The following is a 17,860-nucleotide window of genomic DNA, read 5'->3' as shown; positions in this document are numbered from 1 at the left end:
CTGAATCAGTGGTCACAGGTGGTCCCCTCCCCATCAGGCCTGCGCCATGGCGACTGGTATTTCTGACCCTCAGTTTTCTTCTTGGTCAAAGACTTGAGGCTGGTGTGAAGCAAGATGGTAAAGGGGCAGCTCAGGGGCCAGCAGAGGGCCTCATCAAGCCAGGCCCTTCCCTGTGGCCCAGCCAGGGGGGCAGATGACCTTGCCCTCAGGAGGACATGGCCTGAGGGGGACAGGCAGCTGCAGGGGGTGCTCAGCACAACCCACCTCTGATGTCTGGTCCCCCGTGACTCCTCCTGTGCCTCTGCAGCAGGCCTGGCCGTCCCCTCCTGGGCCACACTGGGCTCCTCAGGCTCTGGGCTCAGCCCTCTGCAGAGCTGGGGCAGCTGAGCTGATCCTGGTCCTGTTTCAGCACCACGGTCAGTGGCAGCCCCTCTGCAGGGATGTCCCTGGGCCAGAGTCTCCTGGTGGATGGAGGTCCCTGAGCAGAGCCTTGGCCACACTCCAGTGCAGAGGTGGGTTAGAGAGGGGCCTGGTGACACGCTGTCTGTGAGCTGGTCAAGGGTGTCCAGGACCCTGTGGGGGTGTGTCCAGGCTGGGGCTTCTTGTCCCCGGGGGTGTTAGCTAGGGATTCAGGCTGTCCTGAGGTGAGGGGGGGTTAGCCAGGGACATCTCCAGTGACCAGGTGGGAGTGGCCGTGCTGTCTTGGGACAGCATTGGTAAGGAGCAGGAGTCACTCACAGTGGCATTTAGAGCACTCCCAGACCCTGGGAGAATCAGGTTGGCTCCGGTGAGCAGCCTGCTCCAGGCAGCCCACACCCGCAGGGCTTCCCCCCTCTTCGTCTGAATTTATTCCCTCTTTCCCCTCAGAGGTTTCCCTCTGTCTTCTCACATTTCTGTCTGGAGAGTCCATCTTGCCAGGTGGCCTCAGGCACCGCAGGCCCCAGCCCAATTTCTGCCCAGAAGCTTCCTGCAGTTTCTTCTCAGCCCAGGCTGACCTGAGCCCAGAGTCCTGGAGGGGCAGGGAGTCTGGGTGCCACTGAGACCTGGGCACGGGGACCTCCTGCCTGCATCCCCCACCTCCCTGTGCCCCTCTCCTCTGGTCCCTGCCTGCGTGGGGGGCCACCTGGGCCAGCTTCCTCCTCACCTGTGGCCTCCCCAGGATCTGCTCCACCTGGAGGCCTGGGGCACTGTCTCTAAGGCCAAGAGCACAGACCAAGCAGGGACCCCGTGCACAGAGGCACAGCTGGGTTTCTTCACTACTCCATCCAAGGACGATTTTCCCCTAAGAGGGACACCACCATGACTGTCATACAGGGAAAATTAACACATTAGATATTTTACTTCACTCATTACTAATGAGAGATCCAGAAAGGAGAGAAAGAAACACAAGTGTTTTGATAGGAATTTGTGGATGAACTAGGAAACCAGCTCACTTTGTGGGAACCAAGGGCCTCCAGGAGACAGAAGGCAGGTGCATGTGTGGGAGGAATGGTTTGCCCTTCTCCATCTCTCCCTTAGGGCTTCCTCACACAGCACACAGGCACAGCAGGCTGGGATCAGATCACTGCAGACAGGATGCTCTAAGAGCACAGAGTCGTCCCTTGGAGAAGCAATCTCATTTTGCATTTCTGTATTTCCTTACCATTCGTAAAGTAACTAGTGAGCACCTCACATATGCCACACATTTTTCTAAGAAGGATTCAGCAGTAAGCAGAAGAGATACAAAATCTTTAATTAGGTACACAACTTAATAGTGAGAAAGTCAGGTAAATAATAACTAAGTGTATTACATGTTATTCTGGTTGGTGACAAGAAGTTTGGAGTGAAACAAAATAGGATTATGTTATGGGGAATAAGGGATGGACTGGACTCTTCAGTATGTCCCCCATGGACATCGTCCCTGAGAAACTAATATTTGCAAATGCACACACATAACATGGCAATCATACAGATGCACACAATACACACAAGCACACACAACACAGACTACAGATACATACACAAATACACAAAGAAATTCGATATGCACAGAGAGCAAGCATATCACATGCACATGCACGCACACATTCAAACACACATTCACACATATAAACAGGCACATCTCGAAATTCACACATATTACTCGTGCAGACACACTCATATACCAGCAGTTGAGATGCATACACACCTCAGACACATCACAGCTCAACCACACAAAAATCCACGTGCACACCTCAGACATGTGCACAAAGACCATGGACACACATGCAGACACACATGCAGGACACATATACACTCCAGATGCTGACATGCACACCACATATGCACACACACACCTAACTCAGACACAAACAGAGGCCACAGATACCACACAAACACACCACAATGCACAAACCCTGGCCATGGACACAGGCAGGACCCGCTCATGCTACAACACACACAGCAGGGCAGCAGCCACCCTGTGTCCTGAGGGTCCTCCACTCTGCCCTGGGACACTGGAGCTCTGGCCCTCAGGCCAGCCAGACCCAATGTCCTGGTAGGAGAGACATGACAGTGTCACAGTGCCTCTGGCCACTGCCTGCCATCTGGATGACTTAGCTCCCAGGGCCCAGCTGCCCTGCTCCCTGACGTCACCATTCTCCTCCTGCTGCTGAGATCCAGGGACCCCATGGCCTCGCAACCCTGGTGCTGGCCCAACCTCGAGCACCAGGTGCATCCACGCTCAGAGTGACCAGTGCAGGATGGACAGGGCCAGGCAGCTTTCTCAGGAATGCAGGAAGGGACCAGCCAGGCCAGGGGAGAGGGGAACTGGGCCCCCTACAGGTGTGGGAGTAGAGAGGCAGGAGGCTAAGAGGGGGGTCCTGGGTCCCAGGCCAGCAGGGAGCCCAGGAGCACTGGGAAGTGGATCTGTCCCTGGAGCCCCTGTCCTAGGCCTGCTCTGAGGGTCCCATGAAGGTGTGGTGGACCCACAGGATGTTCTGAGAGCCCCTCAGGGTGTCTGGAAAGTTCTTCTCATCTCCTGGTCCACCCCAGCCCCAGAGGAACCTCCCTTTGGAGAGTGTCCCTTCTCCTGCCAGGTCTCCAGGCTCCTGGAGGGGACCAGTGTGCTGATGAAGGGGCTGAACAGGAGGGAACCAGAGTGTCACACGTGGGACAGCTGTGAGGCCTGTTGGCTGCAGAGCTCACCTGGTGGCTCAGTCACCACCCATGTCCCCAGAGAGCAGGAGGAGGATGAAGATGAGGAGGTGGCGATGAAGGAAGAGGTTGAGACTTGGGTTTCCTGAGACCCCAGAGCAGACAGGATAAGAACATGACTGAGGCCGAAGGGACAAGGGGTGGAGTGGGACAGCAGACAACCCCTGACGCCCTGTGGGCGCCTGTCCCAAAGTGAGACCTTCTAGGGGAACAGATGGGCCACAGTGAAACCCATTACCTGCCCTACCCATGGGACAGGCACAGGGCTGGGGACTGGTGACCTAGAGCAGGACTATCTTATTAAGAGGAAAGTGGAACCTAATGGTGCCTCGGCCTGGCAGACTGGGGGTGACATACAGTAACCCATCCTCAAGGGGACGAGCTTTCCACCCTTCAGGACCGTGACATGGTCACTAGCACACACTGGCTGCCTTGTGACTGGTGACCCATTGGCTGTCTTCTGCAACTCTAGGTGACTGAGGGGGACATGCTGAAAAGGGACCATTGACCAGTAAATGGATGGGCTCTGAGCGAATTGACCAGGAGTCTGCGCTCTTGTGGTCTGACCATCAGGAGCTGGTCATGCACCAACCAACAGGGCCTCAGGGCGGTGGTGCAGGTCTTGGACGCGGGGCTTGGACGGCGGGTGGCTCCTGGCTGGCTACAGTGGCCCATCAGGGAGCAGCCCGGCCTCCTGCTGCCCAGTTTGGAGAGCCCCAAGCAGATCCCACCGCCACTCCAGGGGGCCAATCACCACTCTCCTGCAGTGCAGGGCACGGGGTGGGGGGGCTTCACTGCAGCCCTGGACCACCCTGTACCTCACAGGGACCACCCACCCCGCAGCCAATCAGGGGCCCCAAACGATTACTCCACTTCCAGCCAGTGGGGCAGATGGCTCCAAGTGCCACGTGGAGCAGCCGCCAGAGCCAATCAGGAGCTGAGCCTGAAAGCCCCTCCTCTCTGTGTGGCCAGTGGGTGGAGCCAACCTGTGGTGTGGGCGGAGTCATGGAGTTTGGTGTTCCCTTCTCAGCCAGGCCCTCCTTGACCACACTCAGGAAACCACACCCCACCTCCAACCCATCCCTCAGTTCCCCTGATTGACCCCATTTCACTGTAGGCTCAGCCTACACCCCTGAGGCAGAGGCATCCCGCTGCACAGAGAGGCCACGCGCCTTCCTGAGGCAGCACAAGCCTCTCCCCCAGGCCTGAGAACGCTCCGCTCCCCAGGGTCACCTCACACCAGGGCCCCACGACCACGGCTCCTACCGCACCTTTCCTGAGACCTCCCTGGAGCAGAGGTGATGGTGGAGAGAGCTGTCAGGCTAAATGTGTCCTGTGAGGGCCAGGTCAGGGTGCCCAGGTCCCTAAAAGCCAGTACTGAGGAGGAAGGGGGAGCATCACAGAACCCATCGCCTTCCCCTTCCTAAATCTCTGGGGACAGGTATCCACAGCCACCTTCCTGTTACTTGAGAGGAACAATCCTGTCTCCACAGAACCCGGCCATGTGAGATGGCACACGTGGGCACAGCCACTCTCCCCGGGGTGGGATGGAGGGGGGACTGTTTCAGCTTCAGACAAGACCTGGGTTTCACAGCTCAGGAGGAGGTCAGACCAGGTGCAGGACCAGCACAGGCAGGAACCCACCCACTGTCACCTTCCAACTCCTCCTGCTGTCCCCAAGGATCCCAAGGCCACTTCCCCTCTCACCTGTCCCAGGGCTGTATTCTCCTCCTCCTCCTCCTGGTGGTTACTTATTCATTCAATTAATATCCACTTCTACACATTTTGCTCATGACAATTCAAAGATGCTCCTTTGCCTTCAAACCTTACTATTTTTTAAAATATTGTTTAATTGTCAATGTCAACCTTAATTTTAGTTATTTCTTTTTTATGTGGTTCTGAGAATCAAACCCAGTGCCTCCCACAGGCTAGGCAAGCTCTCTACCACTGAGCCACAACACCAGCCCCCAGGATGACATTCTTCTCCAAACTCTGCCCTCATTCTCCGTAGGGTCTCAACCCAGCCTGCTCCCCTTCAATCTTGCAATGCTATTGTTTTATAATAGTAAGCACACAGTTTGTCTTGGTCTGTTTGAGCTGCTGTAACAAAACACTGTGCACTGGGTGACTTAACAGAAATTTACTTCTCCAGTTCTGTGGGCTAAAAGTCCAAGTTCCAGGTGCTGGCCCATTTGTTTCTGGTAATGGTTTTCCCCCTGGATTTTAGATGACCATCTTCTCCTCTTCCTGTCTCACACTGTGGAGAAAGAGGACCAGCTCTTTGGTGTTTGGAGGATGGCCTGAGGCCTGAGCCTAAGCAACTCCATTTAAAACTCCAGTTTGAAACCTGCAGTGTCAGTGCTCACCTAAGGGGGCCTCCAGTGTGGCCTCAGACAAGTCACCTCCCCTCACCCTGATAACAGAGTGCAGCCCTGGCAGGCTGTCCTGGCCTGATAAGAGGGAAAGGGGAGAAGATCAGGGTGGAGACCAGCAGACCAGATGTTTCTGACCCCAGGGTAAATGATGTCATGGAGAAACCCAGGGGTAGATGATAAGGGTTGAAGGGGGGGTCAAAAGCTCCAAATTTAGTATAAACAATAGAGCTAATGAAGAGGGATTCAGCCAGCGGAAACAAGGATGCACTCAGCTGGAGGGCCTGACGAGGACCTGGACTGACGTCCCATCACTTGTCATTGTTTCCTGATCCTCACCACCCTCTAACTCTTCATCTTGTCTGGACCCTGTGAGAGCCGCAACTTCTCCCTAGGACCCTCTCCTCAACTGGTCGTCCACTCCACACCAGGAGAAGCCTGCCTTGAGTCAGGACCTGATCACTGTGGTCTGAGTGAGTGGGCATCTGCTGGACGTAAAGCCTAAGGCCTGAGACTTTAGAACTTAGCACCCAGAGGGGATGTCTGTCCTGAGCCTGATGATTAAGTGTGTTTGCAGTGCCTAGAATTAATTATCTAGAATTGTTTGCTGTGAATTGACTATGTCTATTGCAGTGCCTGGCATTAAGGATTGTCCTTTTCTTGGTTAAGAACCTACAGAGCGAAATTGTATTGAGTGATTTGAGGGAATAAAGCATTTAAAAGGGCAGAAGTGTGTGGACATTCTTTATTTCTCCCCTCTGCCGCAGTCTGGCTGGGCACAAAATCACGAGCCACTCAAGCAGGAACAAAGTTTATTTTTTGAAACTGCTGCCAATGTCAGGTACCGCCGGGGAAGATTTTTTCCACCCACGCCGCCTCCTCCCAGACCGCTGAGAGAGCTCCTCCCCCGGAACTCCCTCCTACTCTACTTCCCCAACCAATGGGAACTCTCCAGGAGTCCCGTAGCCCGCCTAGGTGAACAGCAGGAGTCCAATATCCATATGAATGCAAATCTTAACATAATCATATCATCTCAATGGCTAGCTGGCATCACCTTTCGACCAAAAATGCCATGCATCATATACTTGGCTCTTAGCACCCCTCAACTGCATACATTGCACCTCTGCCCCCTGGTGACAGTGCTTCCTCTTACTAGTCCTATTTGAGGGCTCAGCTCCCATAACCTCAGTGACACCAGTCACCTCCCAAAGGCCTGTCTCCAAATACCACTGTATTGGGGCTTAGGGCTTCAACACGTGGATTTTAGGAAAACAGAATTCAACATGCAGTAAAATTGAGTAAGAATAAGGTAATCCTCACATCTTGTGTCTCTCTCCCTGCTAGACTATCCTTTCATAGGGAACCTCTGTATGTACATTCAAATACTCTCTCTCTCTCTCTCTCTCTCTCTCTCTCTCTCTCTCTCTATGAATGCTACCTTGATGGTGATGGTGATGGTGGTGATGGTGATGGTGATGATGATGATGGTGATGGTGATGGTGATAATGATGATGGTAATGGTGATGATGGTGATGGTGATGGTGATGGTGATGATGATAATGGTGATGGTGATGGTGATGGTGATGGTGATGATGATGGTGATGGTGGTGATGGGGATGGAAACTTGAAGTCAGATCTCCAGGACTCTAATGCCTGCTTCACAGCTCCATCTCTTCCTTCTTCCCTTTGCACATCTGTAAATGGGGATAATAGGACCACATAGCTCAAGGGTTCATCTTGAGGATTCAGGAAGGGGCACAGCAGTCTGGTGCAGGTCTGGGGTGTGGTAAGGGTCCAGCAGCACTCAGCTTTGGGGGACTGGTCAAAGTGCATTCAGTTGAGTGCCACGTGCTGCTGAGGTCATTGTTCAATTTTCTAATTGACTGTGTCAGCTTTCCACTGATGTGGCCCAAACACCTGGTGAGAACAGCTCAGAGGAAGAGAAGTTTATCTGGGAATCACAGTCAGAGGTTGAGTCTGTGGTGGGCAGACTCCATTGCTCTGGGGCCAAGGTGAGGTGGGACATCGTGGCAGAAGGGCGTGGTGGAGGACAGCTGCTCATCCCAGGGCAGAGGAGAGCACATGAGAGGGCAGAGCCAGGGACAAGTAAAAGCCCCAAAGGCACACCCCAGGGACTGCTTCTTCCAGCCAGCCCCACATGCCTCCTGTTACCACCCAGTAATCCCTGAAATTATTATCCCATCACGTGGACTAATCCACAGATCAGGTGACAGTGTCACAGTCTCCTCATTTCACCTGTGACATTCCTGCATTGGCACAGGAGATTTCCAGGGAACACCTCATACCCAAACAATAACAATCCCCTAAGGTACCAGCTGTATGCTGCTCTCCACCTGCCCCCTGATCCAGGGAGTGTCCTGTTGTCACAGGGAAAACCCGCTGAAGTCCCAGTTAGCAGATAGGAAGTATTAGATAATGTTTCTATAAGGAGAAGGTTCCCATGGGCCTGGCCAGGGTGTTGGTTCACTTCTCCCTCTCTCTCTCTCTCTCTCTCTCTCTCTCTCTCTCTCTGGTGGCCCCTTCCCACAGTCCCCAAGTTCTGATCTGTACCCTCTTCCCCACCTCCAGGTCCAGGTTGTGACCTCTGTTCCCCAGACCATTCCTACAGCCTTCTCCCCAGCCTCTGGGCTCCCCTCACCCACAGCCCATCACCCACATCATCAGCAAAGGGAGCTTCCTAATGGTCCCCACCAGCCTGGGTCTGTGCCCAAGGGCCAGGCAGCCAGGATGAGGGCGGACATCACCCTGCAGTCTCATGGAAAGGACAAACCTGGACTCAGAAGGAGATTTATCAACAGGATAATCTGCTGGGGCAGGAGGACCCCTGGGCCATACACAGGTCGTCATGGATTTTATAAGGTTGGAATCGCGCGGCATCTTTTCCTATCATGATGGAACGAAACCAGAAATCCATCCCAAGAGGAGAGCAGAGAACCACACGGATGTGGAAATCCTACAGCAACCATGAACACCCAGTGGGCAAAGAACTCCCCAGAGAGACCCGACAATTCCTGGAGATGAGGAGCAGCGGGACACAGCATGAGGATCCACGGGTCCAGGGGGCAGAGCTGGAGAGAAATGTGAGCATAAGAGCTGACCTGGGGAGGAAAGGTCTCCAACAAGTGACCTGACGTCAGGCAAAGACCAAAGTACAAACCTAACAGAGGGGAACCACGGTCACCACAGACACCATGACACGGGGACAGAAAAGTCACAGAAAATCAGGCAAACAAGAAACTGCTTCTTAAAACAATCAAACAGAATTGACCAACGTGTAGCTAGACTGACCAAGTAGAGAATCTCACATCATGAAAGTCGTAAATGAAAATGAGGATATCCCCATGACTTTAGAGAAATGAAGATGATGAATTGAGCCCCTGGGACAGTCCTCGCTAATGAGTGGCCCCACCTGGGTGAGGGGACAGATTCCTGGAACCTGCAACCTACACAGGCTGAGCCATGAGCAGGCAGAGCCTCTGAGCAGACCCCACACTGGCAAGAAGATGAGTCCCTAACCCCAGACCTCCACCAGGACAGTCCTGGCCAGATGGCCTCACTGGTCACCTCGACTGACCACGTGGGGCTAACATGGACCTCAATCTCCCCATAAAGTGTGGAGAGAGGAGCACCAGCTCATTCTGGAGGCCAGCATCGTGCTGAGGATGTGCCAGATACGCAGGACCACAGGGAAGTGGAGCTGCCCACCAGCAGGAACGTCCACGCCAGGGTCCCCACCGTGACACTCCAAACTGAAACCTCTGTCTTTAATGACACTGACAATTACACCTTAAAATGGTTAAAACCATAATTATTATTTCATGTATATTTTCACAAAAACAATTAAAAGAATATTATACCACATTTGTGATTGATTCACCCCAAAGTTTTCCATAAGTTCAATAAAATTCCAATCAAAATTCTGGCAGGTGTGTGTGTGGAGGGGGGTTCACAAGCTGATTCAAAATTATAAGAAAAAATGCAAAACAGGTGAAAAGTCAAGACACTCTTGAAGTAATAGAAAGCTGGAATCCTGAAGATGCCTGACTTTCAGACTTGGATGAAGTTAGAGTAACTAAGACACTGGTTTTGGTGGAAGCAGAGATAAACAGGCCACTGGGACAGAACAGGGAACCTAAATAAAGACCTGCGAACACAGAGAATTGGGGGGTGATTAAGGGCCACAGGGATTCAGGGGAGAAATGGTGTTAAAGTCATTAGAAATCTAAAGAAAAAGAGGATTAACCTGGATCCATATTTTATATTATACCCAAATATCAATTTGGTATATATAATAGATGAAAGGAAAATGACCACAACACTCAGAGCTACCAAGAGAGCTTTATTGCAGCAGTGCAACAGAGGAGAAAAGAGAGAAAGAGAAGAAGAGATAGAGATAGAGAGAGAGAGAGAGAGAGAGAGACAGAGAGAAGAGAAGAGAAGAGAAGAGAAGAGAAGAGAAGAGGAGAGGAGAGATGGAGAGGTAGAGAGCAAGAGTAAGAGAGAGAGATTAAGAGAGAGAGGCCCGGCAGGAGGGAGTTTTTATAGCCCAAATCTAATGGGGTCTCTGGGTCTGCAAGCTGCCTTGTTGGCACACAAGGGGGTTAAGTGCTTGGCCTTGAGCGGCAGGCTAAGTGTTCAGCCTTGAGCAGGGGCTTGCACAGGAAGGCACTGTTCTGCATGTTCCCTGGGAAGTGAGGGCTGGACCATTGTCTGACTGGATGGAGGCGGGAAGTCTGAACCTGGGAATGATCTGCTTGATGAGGATGGGGGCAACAGTGTCAGCAGTTTCCCTGGATGTAGGGAAGGCTTCTATCTAACCTGAAAAAGTATCAACCAGAGTAAGTAGGTAGCGAAGCTTTTTGTGCCTAGACACATGAGTGAAGTTTATCCACCAGTCTTCGCCTGGCTGGTGGCTCCTCATCTGAGGTGTGGGGAGTGTAGGTTTGATGCTTCCTTGTGGGGATGCTGTAGAGCAGACAGAACAAGCAGAGTGGACCTGCTGGAGAGTAGTTCTCATTCCTAGGAAGTGAAAGAGGAATTTTCCAGAATTGCAAAATCTGGAAAAGGGGTTAGGGAGGGTTTTAGGTGGGGGCAGAGTCTCTGGAGCTAGAGGAGTTGGTCATGAGTCCTAGGTCTCCGTCTTGGGCATCAGGGGCTGGTAGTCTTAAAGAAGCAGGTGATTGACTGGTTGGTGAATTTGTGTATCTTATCTTGCAGGAACTTCTGAAGGCAATTTAATAGACATGGTCCTATTAGGAGAAACATAAAGAGGACTAATAGTGGTCCTGTGAGGGGGAGGATCCAAGGCCATACTTGACTGAACATTCCCCATGGAGATTGTTGGCTAGTTGCTGTCTCCTCTTTTCTAGCTGTTCTTGTCTTTAATTACTCCTAGGAATGACTTTTTGGATTAACTGGTTTGGGTAGGTGTTTAAGATCAAGCTGGTCAAAATTGACTTTGTTTCTATCTATTGTTAAGAGTCAGCCGAGTTCCCATAGGGGTCGCTCGTGGGGGAACTTGAGAGCAGCTTCTTAGTTCGGCTAGTGCCATTTGCGCTAGGATGGGTCCAGGTCTTGCTTGACCATGTGGCTTCCCTTGGAAGCATCAGGGATGTCTCCCTTCTCCGATGACCCTCCTCTTCACAGCAAATGCACTGATTGGCTTTTCATTCTCCAGTGGTCTCATTAATCTCCCTGATCAGGAGGTTATGTGGCCCAGAGTTGCAAAGCTCTTTAGAGAAGTCCCCTGTTCCCTGGATTCAGACTGACTCAGAGGGCCAGAGCTAGATATTGGTTTTCTTGGCCATTTTAATTTAACTTTAAGTCTTGATCTTAAACATCCAGCAAAGTCAATTTCACCTTAAATTAAGAGTACTGGGCTTTAGCTGAAGTCTGGCCTACTTTGGAGTCATTCTGATATGTAGTAAGATGGGAGGCACAGCCTTATCTCAGGTAAGCCAGGGCTCTTTATAAATCTTAGGTAAAGTGTTCTAGTATTGAAGTTGATCTTTGTTTTTAAATATCATTTTATAAAGTTTACATATATTGTTTCTTGATGTCACATGAATACTAGGTAATACAGTATATTACATTTAAATTGTACCCAGTGTATAGAACTTTATATTAATCTTATTGATAACAGGTCCAGTTATAGAACATTAAATGATATAAATAAATCTCCAATATGTTATTTTTGTAAGCCTAAAATTACCATGCAACCTTTTGGAGAATACCAGCTTGATATGATCCTTTTTAAAAAAAAAAAAAAAAAGCTTTTATCTTAAAGACTTATATACCTGGAAAATATGAACACATTTAATATACAAAGAAGAGTAACAGTACCACAATTACATTGATGTTTTTATATTAAGTTTAGCTCTTAAAGAAATAACATATTACAATATTGTAAAATAACAGTTTTTTTTTTTCTTTTTAAGGATTTTTCTTTTTTTTTTTAATTTTTTATTGTTGGCTGTTCAAAACATTACATAGTTCTTGATATATCAACAGTTGTTGTTTAACCATAATTGTATAATGCTTAATTCCTTCAAGATTACTTGCTCAAAAAAGCTTACATATATAACCAACTTACACAGACCTTCTTTATCACTTGCTTAAACCTATATAGACAATGTACGCAGACCTTATTTATTACTTGCTTAAACCCTCTTATATACTTAATCACATAGACTCTCTTATCCAGAAATACATTTTCCTTCTATTAAATCCATACTTAGAACCTTCTAATTTCTCTTTTCCATCTGTTAACTCCTTCTTTATTCACACTTTGAAACAGTCCTTGTAAATTTCTGAATTTAGGCAAGTTATTCCATTTTAATAAAAGAGATTTTTTGTAATTTTGCAGGACACAATTAATCACATCTGTTGACCATTTCATGAAAACATGAACAATGTTTAAGTATATAGAATTATACTGTTGTAGGGACGGACAAGGCAAGGCACCTAAGATAGCACCGAAGATAGGGAAACAGTTTTATTTGGTTGCAGCCAGATTCAGAGTGCACAGCTTCTGCTGTAATCAATTAATCCCCTGAACCCCAAGTTTAGGTAGTTTCAGAATTTTGTGCCCAACATGTAAGGGAAGGGGCTCAGAAGTTCACAGTCTGCAGAAGTTCACAAAAAGCAGTTTTTTTTCCCTCTGTTCTGGGCAAGTTAACCCTTCAAGGACACCTGGGAGGGGGAGACTTCCTCTCCCCTTTTTTCCCTCCCCCTGCCAGCTCTTACCATGGAGCCCAGTTGGTAAATTCCTTATCCTCAAAATGTAGTCATCACTGTGAAGCCCAGCTCAAGGCCAGAGGCCTTATTCACATATTTTGTGAAAAATTAGTAAGGGGGTGTCTAGCATTTGGAAGGTTGATTTTATCCAGCCAGTGGCCAAGTAGAACAAGGCAACATGAAAAGAGGAAGTTTATCTACATTAAACTTTTTGTAGGGATTATTTTGCTGAAGGTTCTAAAGTCAGCCATGGTGAAGATTCTGGAGAAGGTCAGTGAAGACTTTTCTGTGGGCCTGGTAGGGAGGGGGAAGACGGGAAGGCGGGTCTGAGAGCAGCTCTGGTGGAGAATGAGAATTCCCTGAGAATGAGGAAGGAGATGTGAAACAATAATGGGAAAGGGGTTTGGGATTTTCCTAGCAACAAAAACTTGAGCAGTAGAACAGGTAGAGCAGAGGGGAGGAAGGAGTGAGTATCCCAAAAAGCCTGTAAGGGACAATTGTTAGTAACCTATTTTCAGTGATGACAGAGCAACTTTAAAGGCCATTTTCACCAGATCTTGGGTAGGGGTCTGAGGGCTCTCCTCAGCTGGTTTGAGCTTTGGGTTAGCTGGTAAGAGGACCTGGTGGGACCTGGTTGGGCGCTGACAGGAGAAGAGAGGAGTGAGTGGGTGGGTGGATTCCTTCAGTAACTGCCACCTCAGCAAGGGGGCAATGGTCTGAGGAAGGGTAGTGGTGTAGGTTTCTGATCTAGTAATTGGAGGGGAGAAAGCAGGTTTTTCAGGTGGGGGAGACGGTGGAGGGGCTGGGGCAGAAGATTGAGGGTGAGGACCTATTCGAGCCATGCGATAGGGTGGAGATTCATCAGCAGGATCAAAAGTAGTGGATGAGTCAAGAGGAGGAGAGGATTGGAGATCGGTGGCTGTGGGGGTGGGTTTGCAAGCAAGAAAAATTTGCAGAGGTTTGCAAGAGGTGCAGAGAGCACAAGCAAGAAGAAAGCTTGGACATAGGGGATGTTTTACCCATTTTTTTGAATGCTCACGGTAATTGTAGAGACCACTTACAATGGAGGGATCCAGGGACCCAAAAGAGGGCCATCTGCTTTGGTTGTCTACGGGATAAGTGGGCCAGGCCTGGGTGCTATATTTGATCAATTTTAGGAGAGGGTTTTGAGGTTATCCAAGAGGCACTGTAGGGGAGAGTCGACCGGCAGAGAGGACACATTACCCATGTCGCAAAGGTAGTATAAGGAGGAGGGAAGAGGACGCAAACGTAGTATAAGGGAGAAGGAAGGAGACACAAAGATAGTATAGGAGAGAAGGAGGAAACTGATTTATTGGCAAAAGGGGCTTCCCCGCTAGAGCCGAAATCAGGAGTGCCTAGTGGCAGGTTCGAGCTGCAGATATTGGTCGTCAACGAATCCTGACAGTCGAAGCTCTCATCCTGGATGGAGCCGGAGCCGTGGGAGACCTTGGCCAAAGCATTTCAGGACCTCTCCTGAAGAGGCCGGATACTCCCAGGGCCAGAAAGAGGGGAGATAGAGAGGCAGGGCAAGAGAGAGGTAGGGGAGGGTAAGCGTCTCTCTGGCAGCCGAGTCTTGGAGGTGAGGACTAGGACTTTAGGAGAGCTACCAAGATGGTGAAGGTCTGGGTGGGGTGTGATGTTCAGTTCTCTGTTATGTGTCCCTGGAGGTTACAGAGTCCTTCCAGAGAGACCTACAAAGCCTATGCTGGGAAACTACCAGCTGGGAAGGGGAAGGGGAAGGGGATAATTTTGAACCCAGGAGTCTATTCTGCCCTAGCAAGGAGTCCCTGAGGGCCACCGTGGCCTTGAAGGCTGTGGTGGGGTGTTTTCCTCCCCGCAGGTGGGCAAAGAGGTTTGCCGGACCATCAACGGTCAAATCCTCCTGACAACACCATTGGGTTTAGGACTCCAGGAAGCGGAAACTCACCAATCGAAGGCCGGTGGTGGATGGAGTTCTGGCGGTCGAGAAAATGGGTTCAGGCCATCCGGTGAGTGGCACTTCCAAAGGAAGAGGGACCCAAAAGTGGGTTTTAACCCTCTCCCGGGTTTCGGCACCAATGTAAGGAAAGTGACCACAACACTCAGAGCGACCAAGAGAGCTTTATTGCAGCAGTGCAACAGAGGAGAAAAGAGAGAAAGAGAGAGAGGGAGAGAGAGAGAGAGAGAGAGAGAGAGCACAAGAGAGAGAGAGAGAGAGAGAGAGAGAGAGGAAAGAGGAGAGATGGAGAGGGAGAGAGCAAGAACGAGAGAGAGAGAGAGAGCACGCAAGAAAGACAGAGAGAGCAAGAGAGAGAGAGAGAGAGAGGGGTCCGGCAGGAGGGAGTTTCTATAGCCTAAATCTAATGGGGTCTCTGGGTCTGCAAGCTGCCTTATTGGCACACAAGGGGGTTAAGTGTTCAGCCTTGAGCAGGGGGGGCGAAGCACTCAGCCTTGAGTGGGGGCTTGGGCGTTTGGGCTTGAAGCAAACAGGTGATAAAGAACCAGACAGAAGGTATGAGTGGCCAGGTCATCCTGCAGCTAACCTTGCTTGGCAAGCCCTGCAGACAGCTTACTCAGCCTGTCCTGCACCTAACAATAGACTTAAGTGTGACTGTAAAACAATGAAGCTTCTAGTAGAAGCCAAGAGGAATATTTTATAATATTAGGGGGACTCATATTTCTAATCAGTATACAAAAATCACTACCCATATTTAAATTTTTTTTTAGTTTTAGATGAATATAATACCTTTATTTTGTTTATTTTTATGTGGTGCTGAGGATTGAACCCAGTGCCTCATAGGTGTGATGCAAACACTGTACTACTGGTGAGCCACAACCCAGACCCTGATTTTTAAAAAATGTTAAATTGGATTTCACTTAAAATTCTAAGAACTTCTCTCAATTTTAAAGCATTAAAGTCAGGTGTGGTGGCACACACCTGTAATCCAAGTGACTCAGGGGGCTGACGAAAGAGGTTTGCAGGTATGAGGCCAGCCTCAGCAACATTAGCAAGGCCCTAAGCAACTTATCAAGACCCTGTCTCAAAATAAAAGGGCCTGGAGATTTGGCTCAGTAGGGAAGCGCACTTGTTTTCAATCCCTAATACATAAAAAAAAATAAAAAATAAAAACACTAAGAGAGTGAAAGGCAAGCAAAGACTTGAAGATATTTACAATGTGTGTACCTAAAAAAGAATTCATATCCAAGTATATAACTGCTATAAAACAAGAAATATAAAAAACACAAAACAACTAAATTTTATTTAATGAATATAGAGTTTACAGTCCCCACCCCCCACAACTACCACACATTTCCAAATGGTTTACACGAATAGAAAATAACATTACACCTCTGGGAAATGCAAATTAAAATCATGGTCGGCCCTAACACACACACACACACACACACACACACACACACACACACACACAGGCCTTCATCACCTGTTGGCAGGGATGTGGAGCACATGGGACTCTCCTGCTCTGGTGGTGGGAGTGTCACCTGTTTATCCACATCAGCCACATCTTACAAAGTGATCTCTATGTCTAATCTGTGGAACTCCGAGGCCCGCCCCACGTGCTTGTCCCTGATTAAATGACCGCTCACGGGTGAATATGATGCCCTCAATATTTCAAGCCTGGGGGACACAGCCAGGAAATGTAGTGACAACAATTTCTGCCTACTCGAGCTTATGTCCTAGTGGGACAGTCAGGCGATAGAAGCAGAATTGATCAGCATAATGTTTTGAAGGGGGTCAGAAAGCATGCAGTGGGTGAAGCATGGGAGATTAGGAGGCTTAACCAAGAGGAAGGGAGGGTCTGGGTTGGAGGGTGGGTGGGCTTTCAAGAGTGTGGTCAAGAGAAGCCTCCCCAAGTAAAAACTGCCCCCTGCCAACTCACAAGACTCTGTCCCCCTCTATTAATTGGCTCTGTCCCACTGGTCACAAAGAGAGGCCGGACATGCAGGTGAGCTCCTGGTGACTGTGCCTCAGCTCCTGGGCCCCTGCTCCATCTGCCTGACAGGCTGAGGGCGTGGAGTAGGCGTGTGCAGCCTCTGATTGGCTGCTGAAAATGCCACGCAGCCGCTGATTGGCTGATGGTGTGGGTGTGACCTGGGGGGGGGTGGCCTGGCCAGCTGTTGAGCCCACCACTGCCTTCCCTGCGCCACAAAGTGATGGTGACCTGTCTCTGGGCGCACATTGCTTGCGACATTTCTGGAGTGGCATAGGGGACCTGCCTGGGACTCCCCAGACTGAGCTCCAGGAGGCTGGGCTGCTGTCCTGTGGACAGTGGTCTTGAGTGATCCAGCCACTGGCCATGGAGGCCTGGCACCAAGGCCTCAGAGGCCCTTAGGGGGTGCACAGGCAGCCGAGAGCTTGGAGCCCTGGTTGGTTCACCTGGAGCCCGTGTCTGTGCTCCCTGCACAGTAAGTCACCCTGTCACCTGGTCAGCCTGCCTCCCCATCAGTTCCCTGGTCGGCCAGTTTCCAGATCAGTCACCAGGTCAGCCAAAAGGGCAGCAAGTGAGTCACCAGTCTGTTGGTAAGGCAACCAAGCTGTGTGTCAGTGAAGGATCAGATTAGTGCCCGAAGGAGTCAATGATTAGCCCCTTGTGAATCAGTTCATCAATTATTGAGACAACTCACCCCTTCATGCCCTGCTTGTTAGTGGGTTAATTAGGCTCCTCTACATCAGTCTCTTAGGAGAAGGCAGTCAGTTATTAGTCTCACAGTCATCCCACCTATAAAGACAGGGTGTCAGTCTCACTGTTAGCCTGGGGCTTCTCTAGAAAACCAGTTTTTCCATTAATGTAAGTCAGTGCTTCCTTTATAAAGGCAGGAGAGGATTTCCACCCTTCTCCCTCTGCTAAGGAAACACACAGAGGGAAGTGAGCCCCAGACAAAGAATTGCCTGCAGCCCCTGGAACACAGACCAAGGTGAACTTGAGAAAAGTGGTGGTCAGGAGCCTGGCAGAGAGGAACAAGAAGACGTCAGAGTTTTAAAACTAGTTGGACCCTTACATCTTCAAGTATAAAGCCCACTCCTGTCATCAGTGAGA

General features: G+C 49.9%; 1 long non-coding RNA gene across 1 annotated transcript; it reads right to left on the bottom strand.

The window, feature by feature from the left end:
* Positions 1-404: 404 nt before the first annotated feature.
* LOC139702741 (uncharacterized) lies at positions 405-1,343 on the bottom strand. The gene is made up of 3 exons (XR_011705336.1): positions 1,145-1,343; positions 890-1,009; positions 405-573 (listed from the first exon to the last, which is right to left on the bottom strand). It is a non-coding gene; the product is annotated as an uncharacterized lncRNA (long non-coding RNA).
* Positions 1,344-17,860: the final 16,517 nt, after the last annotated feature.

Source organism: Marmota flaviventris, chromosome 18 (assembly GCF_047511675.1).
Source record: "Marmota flaviventris isolate mMarFla1 chromosome 18, mMarFla1.hap1, whole genome shotgun sequence".
NCBI classification, from domain to species: Eukaryota; Metazoa; Chordata; class Mammalia; order Rodentia; family Sciuridae; genus Marmota; species Marmota flaviventris.
This window is presented reverse-complemented; position numbering and strand designations above follow the sequence as displayed.